Source organism: Pinus tabuliformis, chromosome 8 (assembly GCF_031772625.1).
Source record: "Pinus tabuliformis cultivar Carrire ecotype Pingquan chromosome 8, CPIR1, whole genome shotgun sequence".
Taxonomy (NCBI): domain Eukaryota; kingdom Viridiplantae; phylum Streptophyta; class Pinopsida; order Pinales; family Pinaceae; genus Pinus; species Pinus tabuliformis.
Window position 1 is genome coordinate 1,991,134,671 of NC_142294.1, and position 12,269 is coordinate 1,991,146,939.

A 12,269-nucleotide genomic window follows, 5' to 3' on the forward strand; every position below is an offset into this window, starting at 1 on the left:
TACGAGTCATCAAGAGATCCGTATTTACACATGCAAAGTATATTAAAATTAATAGCAACTTAACAAGTATTTATAACAACTTCTACTTGAACCATTCTTGCTTCAGAGAAATTGCATGGATCTTAATAGTTATAACCAGCGCTGAAATTTGATAAGGAAAGTGTTTATAATAGAGCACACCATAAACCAGAAAACAGCAGTTGATAAAAGTTATTCAAAACGCATTTTCTTAAAGTTGTAATTAAAATCTCGCGAAAATGAATTTAAAACCTTTATCAACGAGAAATCCTGGAGCACCCTTTATCAACTTGGGATTTCCCAGCAAATCTCGGTAATAAGACATAAAATGACAATGGCTTTCAATCTGGATTTATTTGTTCCAACGGTTAAGAAATTTTCAACATACATAAACAGAGTTCTAAGCTCACTTGTTTTAGATCTACAAAATCAGAGACAAAACACAGGCCGAGTGCTTTCAAATATTCAAACAGTGATGGCCTTCCGGCCGGGCCTATCAGCCACTTTTAGGGTTTTGGCGATCAACTTCTGCGCGCGTCTGCTCTGAGCTTCGATCCGCATGCTGTCACTCTTATCCACCTTCCTGTAAGGCTTCTTCAGTTTCAATCTCTTTATCTTCGATTTCAGAATGCATACCAGATTCTCCAAATGATTCCCCATGCCTTCCAAAACCAAAAAATTAACAAAACACAATTATTGCATGCATATTTACCATAAGCAGTTCACAGATCTTTAAAATCCTGCACAACAAAACACTAATACGTAATAATGAAATTTCATTAAGTCAAATTCGATTCTATTAATCGTAGGGTTTTTTGGGCATAGCTGTTACAAACCCTATAGCAAATCAGAGAACAAACGAGCCTGAAAATCCTAGAGAAGCTCATGACTTTGAAAGCAATACACAGAGAATAATAGTGAAAACTTACCAGAGAGCCTAAAATGCAATAGAAGAGCAAATGAATCAGAAAGCTTCAAAAGCTGGTGATCTCTTACACTTCTCTGCAAGTTTCTGTTAGAAACTAATTGTCATATATAATGCATAAACTGCACTGGTGGATGTACAAACTGGGCTTCAATGGCATGCCACTTCATAAGCATTAATTACGTACCACGGGCACCTACTCTGGTCCCAAGTAGCGTATGCTCGCCCCATGTGGTGTGCCGTGTGAATTATATTGGCTGGAATGTGAATGGTGCAGTTTAACGAGGCGAAATTTAGCTTTCTAATTGGAAACATATTATTTATTTCTTATTACTCTTTAACATAGCATTTAATTTATATTTCTAAAAATATAAAATTTATTTTAATATTTTTAAAGAGTCTGAGGAAATTTATATTCAATTACTTGAAATTATATTTTTTTAATTAAATTAAAAAAAAAAAAAAACAAAATTAACTAAATTTTAAATAAAAATAAATTGAAAAATCTGATTTAATATTATATAAAAAAGTTTATTAAATTGAATGATATAAAAAAAATTCATTTTCAAAATATATAATAAAATTTATAAACCACACAATGAACGATACTGGTTGGTTCGAAACGCGTCGACAAATGATGTTTCATGTCATCTTCGCGAAAAATCTTTTGTAAACTTAAAATTTATAAAATTATTTTCCGTGCATATATATTTGTTGATCAACATTAATTATTATATGAGTAATAATAATAATATCCATTTTTAAGGTCACAGCCAAGCCAGACACCAAATTGGTGTATGAGACGCCCTTGTTTGTGGGACAAGGGACCCACCTCCGCACAGCAATTTGATTGCTAAGTCTACGAAGGCATACATACTCTACCCCCCTCTGGTTTTGAACCTGTGATGAGAAAGTATTTTTCAAGACTAAAAGTGACATACTCTTTAGTCCCAAGGTGTTTTGGGAATTGACCAACACCTTGTTTCACTTCAGAGCTCATGAGTATTAGTTCATATATATATATATATATATATATAAACAATTAAATGGTGTTCTTTAAGCATGTTACATTTTAGAGTTTTTTGGTATGGATTCAATACTCTGAAAAACCGTTTACAACTCAAACTTGTGATTCCGAGAATTTTTTGTGAAATTATAGGAAAATTGGATAGAAAATATGCAAAAAAAAAAAAAAAAAACAAAACAAAAAAAACAAAAAAACAAAAAAAAAACAAAAAAAACAAAAAAACAAAAAAAAAACCTTTAAAACATAAAACAAATAAACTACAACCAATTAAACAGTTAAAAAAAATAAAGTGATAGTTAAATTTAATTAAACTAATTTTAATGTGTATCGAAATAGTTAAATATAATTTATTATATGCTCGTTGCTTTTACTTGGAATGTACAAAACATACCATTCCAAGAATCCTTTTAAGGTAAAAATACATTTAGAGACTATTTAAAATAATTAAATTAGGGTAGTTTGATTATGAGATATTATCAAATTGTCTTTTTCTTTTGATCAATTATGTTTAAAATTTGATAGAGATTTTTTAACATTGTAAATTTAAGTGAATTAGGTAATATAAAGAATTTAAGTATATAGGTGGATTTCAACCATATATTTAAAAAAATAAAATAAAAAATTGTCTAAAATTGTATTCTAAACTTTTGATTCAAAATATAGAAAAAAGTTATTTGAAAAAATTTATTTATATTTTATTCAATTATTAGAATAATTTTAATATTATATTATTTATAGAATATTTATTTATATTTATATTTTTTTCGTTTATTGATTTTTCAATGTAATAATTAATTAAGTTGAATTATATCTATAAGAGAATGATTTTACTATTTTGTATTTATTATGATTGAGTGACCTTTTACCTATTTATTAAAATTTAATAATGATTTTTCTAATTGAATGTGTTTTATTGTTATATTTTTTAAGTTGATTTTTTTTTAAATAATTTATAATATTTATATTACATTAATGGTTAAGAGAATGCTTTTTTTTTGTAAGAAGTTACAGGTTCAAAGCTAAAGGGAGTAGAGTATATATGCCTTTGTTTTAACCTTAAAATTAGATAATAATAACAATAATAAAGTAAATTTAAAAAATTATAAAACATGTCAAAAAAATCTAAAACCTATATAAATTTATGTATTATTAGAATTTTAATAAAATTAAAAATAAGAATAATTTTTTATATAAATATGTAAACTCTATATAAATATAAATAATATTATTAAGAACCACTATAGATTTATCTTAACTTCGGATATATCATGCATTTAGAAGAAGCAAAAATTTTCTGGTATAAATCTTTTATCAAATTCTGCATTTTAAAAAAAAGGTATCTTTTAAAATATTTGACTTTTTTAATGTTTAATAGATTCTAAATTAAGATAATCTATATTAATTATAACACCATAAAGAGAAAGTTTATTCTGTTTAAATTTTAGGCATAGTTTAATTTATAGATTAAATAGATTTTTTTACTGGAATTTCGCAAAAAAAATCACAATTTCAAAAAATAATATGATTTTTGTTGTTGTTTAAAAAACATTTTTGAATGTATAAATAAATTTAACGCCCTGAAAAAAGGTAAAGCACTCAAATTTCATAGACTAAATAACTCAACTTCAAAATTTTAAAAATATTTATCTCAAATAAAATATCCTAAAAATTCCATTCCCCATATAAATTAGACTACACCCAAATTTATATTTTAAATATAACCAAAATAAAAAATAGATTCTATAACTTTAATATCAGTGTTGCAAACTAGTTCTACTCATGTTTTCCCTAATTGACGTTATCCCGAATCAAGTAGATATATGTTGAGTGGAACTCATCGCGGTATATGGTGGAGTTCACGTTAAATATTTCAAATTCAAGGTATGCATGTTATCTTCGCACTATAGATGATATCATGTGATGTCAACTTATTGGTTGAAGGTATATTATTGTTATTTTAATATATATATATATATAAAATGATTTATTGGTTGGAATCTTGTTATATAATTTTTAGAGTTATTATGATTTTATTATTTAAAATATAATTTTAAATGTATAAATAAATTTATATATATTTTTAACAAATTAAACAATTTAAATTTATGATTTTTAAAAATTTGGAGTGTAATTTAAACTAGATTGATTAAGAAAAATGATATATATAAAATTTAAAATTATTAGAATTATAAATTTAGAGTATTAAATATATAAAATTTAAAGAATTAGTCTATTTATAGACGAAATATTGTTTTTCATTTGAATTTATCATAATCTATTTTTAAAAGTTGAATCCATTTTTCCAGTAATCTCGGTCACATCATGAACTTAAAACGTTTATTACTATACCAAATTTCACATGGAGACTAAATATGGTGAAATCTAAATGTTTACATTTTACTTTTTTAAGGAAAAAAATGTTTTAAGCTCATGATGTGACGGCGTTTCCTGGAAAAATTGATTCAACATTTAAAAATACATTTAGTTTATAGGATGGCATAGTCTAACTTATAAAAGAAATTTTATTTTTCACTTTTTCTCATTAATTTTAACCAAAATCCCAAAGAGATTTTTTAAAAATTGAGTTTAAATTGTTTAATTTGTAGAATTCGAGTACCCCACAGGGTGTTAAATCCATTTATGCATTCAAAAATATATTTCAAACAACAAAATATCATATTCTTGCTTGAAATCCTATGGCTTATTTTGTCCACAAGTTACACTGCACCATTTTCACCATTTTCAGTTTAAAGCAATTGGATCTAGTAGTCCAAAGAAAGAGGTTAAAGTTCAACACCATTTTCAGTTTAAAGCAATTGGATCTAGTAGTCCAAAGAAAGAGGTTAAAGTTCAATTAACCAAACCAGTGAAGCTTAAGAACTTAGGGAATGTATTCCTTAATAACACTACTTCCAAGGTAATGTTTATTAAAAGGCATTATCAAAAAAAGATAATAAAATGATCTCATGGTATGAGGATGAAAAAGTAGAAGTGTTTTGGCATCTCATCTTTGCCACACATAGATAACTTCAGCTATGAGATCCTCATGTCCTAGTAAATAAACTACCACCCAAAGGGGTTTGATCCAATGATGGAAAGTGAGAAGTTAACCACGATGGGGAAAGGTTACATTCCCATGAGGGATTCCTTGGACCTATGGGGGAACCTTGAGGTTGTGGTTGAGCATGTGGTTGCACCTAGAGAGACCATATTAAATGGTTTCATGACTTGTGCACAAATAAGTGGGTCAAATCCCACACTAATGTCCTCGTTCTAAAGAAAAAGAGTTTGAAAGAGGGGGACAGGTGTTTTACAGCCATGAGGAAAGAGTGTTCATGGGAATTAGATCAAATGAAAAATAACCAAGTGGAAACTTATGGCCTCTACCAAGGTATTTTGCTTGCTAAAGAAAACCATGTTCGATCACTCATAGTTTTGGGAGATTCTATGTTAATTGTTTAGCATATGGTCAAGGACTCTTCCCTAAAGGATAAATCTCTTGAAATAATTTTATAAAGAATTAGAAAAGTTGCAGAAGACATATCCTCAGATTTATTTCATATCCTTTGGGATATCAAAAAAGAAGTTAATCTCCTATTAAAGAAGGGTACAAATAGATTCTTGGGTATCTAAAGATAAATGGTCATCACAAGCCTTCCCTCTTGCCTTAGAAAATGATGTTTTTATTTAAATAAAGAGGAAATTGTATTTAAAAGTATTTAGGGGGCCTTGTTTAAACATGGCACCCTCAGGAAGATAATGCATCCAACTAAGATCAATATTCATTACACCATCATATCACTAGTCATTCACGCTAGGATGGTAGCCCTTTCCAACCTGAGGAGTTCATAGAACTCCACAATCCAAACCATGCTCTCATGGGTTGATTGAGAGTGTGGGATTATTGTGAGTGTATGGCTCTCTTCTGCAACCATCCTCCTTGTCACGTGACTATAATAGGACGTGGTATATGGTAGCGATGAGGGAACTTAGTAGCAACATTTCAAGTTGGAAAGTCCCCCCCACCCCCATCCGAGTGGTACCTTTCAGTGGGTCTGAATGGATTTGTTGGAAGAATATTTGTTATTGATGTCAAAGCAAACACTAGCAAAAGAAGATAATTACATAGGCTTGTATTGGACATCAATCACTTTCCAATGAGTATTCACTCCTCTCCTAATTCCTCCTCATTGAAGAGAACTATATTTTACAAGTTAGAAAATCTATATTTTGTCTCTTAAGTCAAGTCGACCTACATAAACATAAGTCATCCCCTCTCCAAAATGCATGCCAATTCATACATGGACGAATTAGTATAAATACAGCATATGAATTCTCCATTTTCGCATCCAACTCAAAAAAAGAAGACAAGAAAAGAGATTGGACCTAATGTAGAAGGAAAAAATTCATAGCCCATGAACTTAGAGGCAAGGAAAAGCAAGATTTTTCTATTGTTTTTCTTTGTTTTGGATTAGGGTTAATTGGTGGACATTTATTTACTTTTTCAAGCCATCTAATGTTGGAATACAACCTCCTTCGTTTCCTCTTAAAGTAGAAGTCTCGAACCTCTAGGAGCAGAAGTCTCAACCCTGCTATAATATAAGTCTAAATCCTATGAAGCAAAAAATTCAGGCTTCATACCTCGCCCTATGGAGCAGTGCTTGGCCCTTGACTAGGGAATCTCTGTGACATTTAAAACTCAAAAAATTTGGCCTAGTTCGGACCTAGTTTTTGTTGCACTATTTAGATAAGTTTGGATTTTGAAAAAGGCTAATTTGGACCATAATTAAAGTAGTCTTGGAGCACTCTTGAGGTCACTTACAACAAACTTGAGTTGGCTTGAGTGTAGACATTCTTCGAGAAATTTTTTTATCATATTATTAAAAATATTTGGATCCTCTCTCTTGTGAACAAACTTGACATTATTTCATCAAATTTTGAAGAGTTTTTGCAGAAAACTATTTGGAGTGCCTTTGAAGAACTTTGGAGCAATCTTTTTAAGCATTCATCAACAAGCTTAAATACATGAGAAAGTTCTAGTAACAACCTGTAGAAGACTTTTTATGTAGACTTGAATCCATTGTTGGAGTGGCCTTTAGAACATTTGTTGTGCAGACTTGAAGAAATTTTTGGAGAGGCCTTTAAAAGACTTGTTGTGTAGACTTGAAGCCATTGTTGGAGTATGTTATGAGACCAGCTCAAGAAAAGATAGAAAAGATAGATCAACGCCTTAGAATTCAGCCTCTTCGAGGGGGCAACCTCCTTTACATTACATAAATGAACAATTCTTCGATGATACAAATGAAAAGATCTCCTTTCTATATATAGGAGTCTAAGGGGTCATAACATAATCAGAGCCGACAAAGCAATAATAATGTAAGGGCACAATAATAACAATAGTGGGCTTCTATGGGGCACATTAGTAACAATATGGGCACTACATGGGTACATCAATATAATAAGTGGGTTGTACTAATAACAATAAGGGGTTACACTAGTAGAATAGGGGCCTAACATGCCCCTCTCCTTCAAAAAGCGTTGTCCTCAACGCTTGAGTAGTTCTTGATGCTTCTGTATAAAATTCTTGTCCTCCCATGTGGAATCTTCATCGGGTAAGTTCTTCCACTTGATGAGATACTCTGAAATTGATCGATTTCGTAGCTGTCAGGTTCTTGTTTCTATGACTGCTCCACGTTCCAATATGATTTTTCCTTCCTTTTCCATATATGGCAATATTGTTTGAATTGGGATCTTTTGCAACTTTTGAATAAGTGTTCATATTTCTTTGTCCTTCTTCCATTCATCCCTTGCTTCGTTTATCGAATCTAGTTGGATAATAGAAATAGCACAAAACAATGCTTCCACATCCTCATCCTTGAAGAGTCTTCCCATTTGGTAAGGTCGCCATTTTTTAAGTGCATGTAGTATTGCCAACATTTCCTTGTCATAAAGAGCTTGCTTTAGATGTAGCAGTAAAAATACCCAATCGCCTACATCAAAACATTTTTCACTATGATGTTGATCTACCAGTTGTTTCATTTGATTTTGCATCGAAGTGGCATTATCCTTTAAAAGTTGGAGAACTTGTTGTTGATGCTCGATGTGATCTTTCACTGCTTGAACCTTTTTCTTCTTGATATGTCCTTAGAGTTTGAGGAGTTGTAATTTCTTCCAATCCTTTACAAGATATGTTCGGATTCATTTCTTGACACTCGATGTGATCTTTCACTTCTTGAACATTTTTCTTCTCGATATGTCCTTCTATCTTGATAGTTTGAGGAGTGGTAATTCCGACCAGTGAATTACAAGATATGGTTGGATTCATTTCTTATTTCTTGATGTGATCTTTCACTTATTACACCTTTTTCTTCTTGATATGTCCTTTTATCTTGAGAGTTTGAGGAGTGGTCATTCTTGCCAATAGTTTACAAAATATGTTCTGATTCATTTCTTCTTTCTTTAGGGTCGGGTCCTAGCATATATCCTCTTCTTTTGATGTTTCTTGATCTTTTTCTTCCTCCTCTTCATACTCTATGTAAAATAATTTCTTCTCATCACACTTATGACCTTTAGTGCATTTGCTATCACAATTGTAACAAAGCCCTTTTTCTCTTTTTTCTTCCAATTGTTGTGGTGTAACCCTTGTAGGTTGTGGAAGGCTAGGAGAAACAACACGTCCATCTTTAAAGTTGTGAGGGGTAGATTCCCTTGTTGCCATAATTTTACTTTCAAATATGTCACAAAGCCCTTTTACTCTTTCCAATTGTTGTGGTGTTGCTCTAAAGAAAGTGTTGCTCTTTGTATCCTCATAATGTGCTATCATTTCCTCCGTGAGAATTGACCACGTAACAAGTTGTTTACAAGAACAAAGCCCTTTATACCATAAAAATTAATCCGGTTCTAAAATGAAGATGCAATACATACCTTTTGTAATAGTGGTTCACCATGTAGATCAAAATATTGCTCCATTTGAAGTATCCAATTTACCGGATCCTTGCCATCAAACTTCCTCATCTTGCTTTTTCTTGATTTTAGGACTTCGATCTTGAAACGACTGTAACTCTATACTTGTGGATATTTAAGTTCTGAAATTTCTACCTATAGTAGCCCTCTGTGTCCTCTTTGCAATGCTACTAGTCTGATCCAAATTGGATTCTCCAAAAAAGAGTTATGCACAATCACCCAAGATGACCTAATTATAGACCTTTCCAGAAGAGCGCACTTGTATGAAGTTCCACGTGTCAAGTTTTCGACCTTTGGCTCTAAAAATGATATACAAGAAGCTACAGTCCGTCCTCTTTCTGTACCTTCTTACGAAATTTCAATCCGATCCCCAGAGAGAAAGTTATGACGATTTTCCCCAGGTCACCTGTTTTGAATGTAATTCAGGAGTCTGCAAAAGACCAACTGCCTCAGAGCATATCTCCGCAAATATTGCGCAAAAAGATCTAAAATTTGGACCCAAGGTTCAGCGCAATTTCTTATCAAATGGGTTTTTTTGCGACTTCTGAAATGTCACAGAAAAAAAGTTATAGCGAAAATGCCACGATGACATGTTTGGAGCAGCAAAACCATAGAATCCAAAGCTCTGATACCAAATGTTATGAGACCAGCTCAAGAAAAGATAGAAAAGATAGATCAACGCCTTAGAATTCAGCCTCTTCGAGGGGGAAACCTCCTTTACATTACATAAATGAACAATTCTTCGATGATACAAATGAAAAGACCTCCTTTCTATATATAGGAGTCTAAGGGGTCATAACATAATCAGAGCCGACAAAGCAATAATAATGTAAGGGCACAATAATAAAAATAGTGGGCTTCTATGGGGCACATTAGTAACAATATGGGCACTACATGGGTACATCAATATAATAAGTGGGTTGTAATAATAACAATAAGGGGTTACACTAGTAGAATAGGGGCCTAACAGAGTAGTCTGTAGAACTGTTGAAGAAAACTTGAAGCCTTTTTTGGAGACATCTTACAGAGGTTGATATTGAAGTGTTTTCGGAAAGGTTGGAGCCTAGGAGGATTGGAGTCCTCATTTTGACCAAGTTGGTGCTTGGATTTTTTGAGAGGATTGGATTCCTTATTTTGACCAAGTTGGTGCTTGGATTTGTTCAAAATTGGAGACTTCAAGGAGTAAGATATTTTATTGTACAAGTGAAAGCTTGTGAATTATTGTTAGAGGATTGGAGTCCTCGTCATATTCATCAATAAAATTATTTTTTGTTCTATTTCTTGTGTTCTAGTTTAATTTGTGATAAAAATATTAACTAGCATAATATAACAATTGAAAGAAATATTGAGTCACATCCCCTCTCAGCAAGGAAAATTTTAAGAACCCCCCCTAAATTTATATGTATAATAAATGGGTGAATCTCCATGGTATATAGGAAAAATGGAAGGCGATTTTATCAATAATATAATATGTATATATAATTTTTTGGCGAATCTCTCACCAGGCATGGCAAATATTTTACTCAATTATAAAATCTTGTAAGATCTTGGCGAGTCTTTCACTAAATAATAAAACTTTGTAAAGTCCTAGTGAATCTTAGCATTGTGAACTCTGAGAGAATTTTTTGAAAAGGTATAAAACCATATATGACAAGAGCCACATGGTGGCAATATCACTGTTTTTTTTCACATTTCCACGACATGGAAATTGTTTATAAAATTATAAAAAAGCCAACCAAGTCCCTTATAATATGCAGGTAAGCTTATAATAGAGTCTGATACCTCTACTATGCTTGTCTTCATTCAAGTGTCATAGCTGCTATACTTAACACTGTGAATCACAACTCTCTCAGAACTCAACTCTATAGTGTAATTAAAACCTTTGGAAATTGAATCTGACAACTCTATAAAAAGGATTAGTGAAATAGAAGCTTTTGTGAATGAGCCCACTTACTATCACTACTAAACAATCAATCTAGACTATGAAGTCTTCCATCTTGATCATAATCGTGCTCACGAACAAGGGAGTGCGACCACCTTGCCTGACATAATGGCCATCATAGCTTCCAATAATCAACAACCACCTTGCAAGGACATCCTAGCTCATGTCTCATGAATTTTATTCATCAATCTTAACTGATATAAATCTTATAAAGATAATATTAGAATCCTCTCCAGATTCACTGTTAATACAAGGGTAAAGGAAATTTTCTAGCTTAAGGCACTAGCCAATACCAACTTTGGTATTTGTGACCCCTTTGTGGGGATGCACCTACCCTACCCCGTTGGGTTTCTACCTTGTAATATAGTTCAAGGATCACAAGAATTTCCAATCTTCCTACTCCATTAGACACACTTTATATGCTATACATAGTGAATGGAAAAGAAGCATTATAGAACACACAATTTCACAGAAGGAAGAAAAATCTTAGCCAGTTCAATATCAAAATCTTAACCACTAATTAATAAAGAATAACAAGTAGTGTAATGAATTGTTCTAAGTTATTTATTTACAAGCTGTAAGGAATGTAGTGGAATGGAAAATATAACTTAGGCAACCCTTCAATATTTTCTACTAATATGTTTGTGCATGTACATATGAAATTAAGAGCATTGTTGAATACAGAGTTTCCTTTTCTCTTGCCTCCATTTTGACAAATCAGTGTGAAATCAGTGTCACTTTGAATCTCCTTTCCTGTGTGGATGTTTTGAAAAATCAATGTGAAATCAAAGTCACTTTCAATTTCCTTTCCTACAAGGGATCACATCCATAGTTGATTAGTAAAAGATAATCTACTATATATTATGTTCAAGAAACTGACTGCAATCTACAGTGGAAATGAGACCTCAATTCTTATTCTGAATTTGAATATCTCAAGACAACATAAGAGATAAAAATGCATATGGCCTTAGTAGCTAGAAAACAATCACTCCATCATTACAAGACCACCTAGATTTCGGCACTTAATCTAAATAATGGCACTAGTTGTAGTGCTTATTTGCATTAACACCATGGAAAAGCAACAAGAATGTTTCAAAGCACACTTATTGGAAAAGTTGTAACATTTCGAAAATATTTAATGATAGCATCTGAACCTTGTAGCTATGGTGGGGAAACTAGGGAACCCAAATCTTTGAAGATATCTCATACCAAATCTGAGAAAAAAATAAAAAAGGGAAAAAATCAAAATCTATAAATCAAGAAATGAATTGTTTACAAATCAAATACAATTCCTTTAACTAATAGTTAAATTGTGGTGATATATTTAAATATTTAGTAAGAGGGGAACTTAAAACTATGGAATATTACCTTTGTCATTACTGTCATCCCTCAGT

At 31.7% G+C, this 12,269-nt stretch overlaps 1 pseudogene; it reads right to left on the bottom strand.

Moving 5' to 3' along the window:
- Positions 1–325: 325 nt before the first annotated feature.
- LOC149244434 (exocyst complex component SEC5A-like) overlaps positions 326–12,269 on the bottom strand; it is a 172,276-nt pseudogene continuing 160,332 nt past the window's right edge.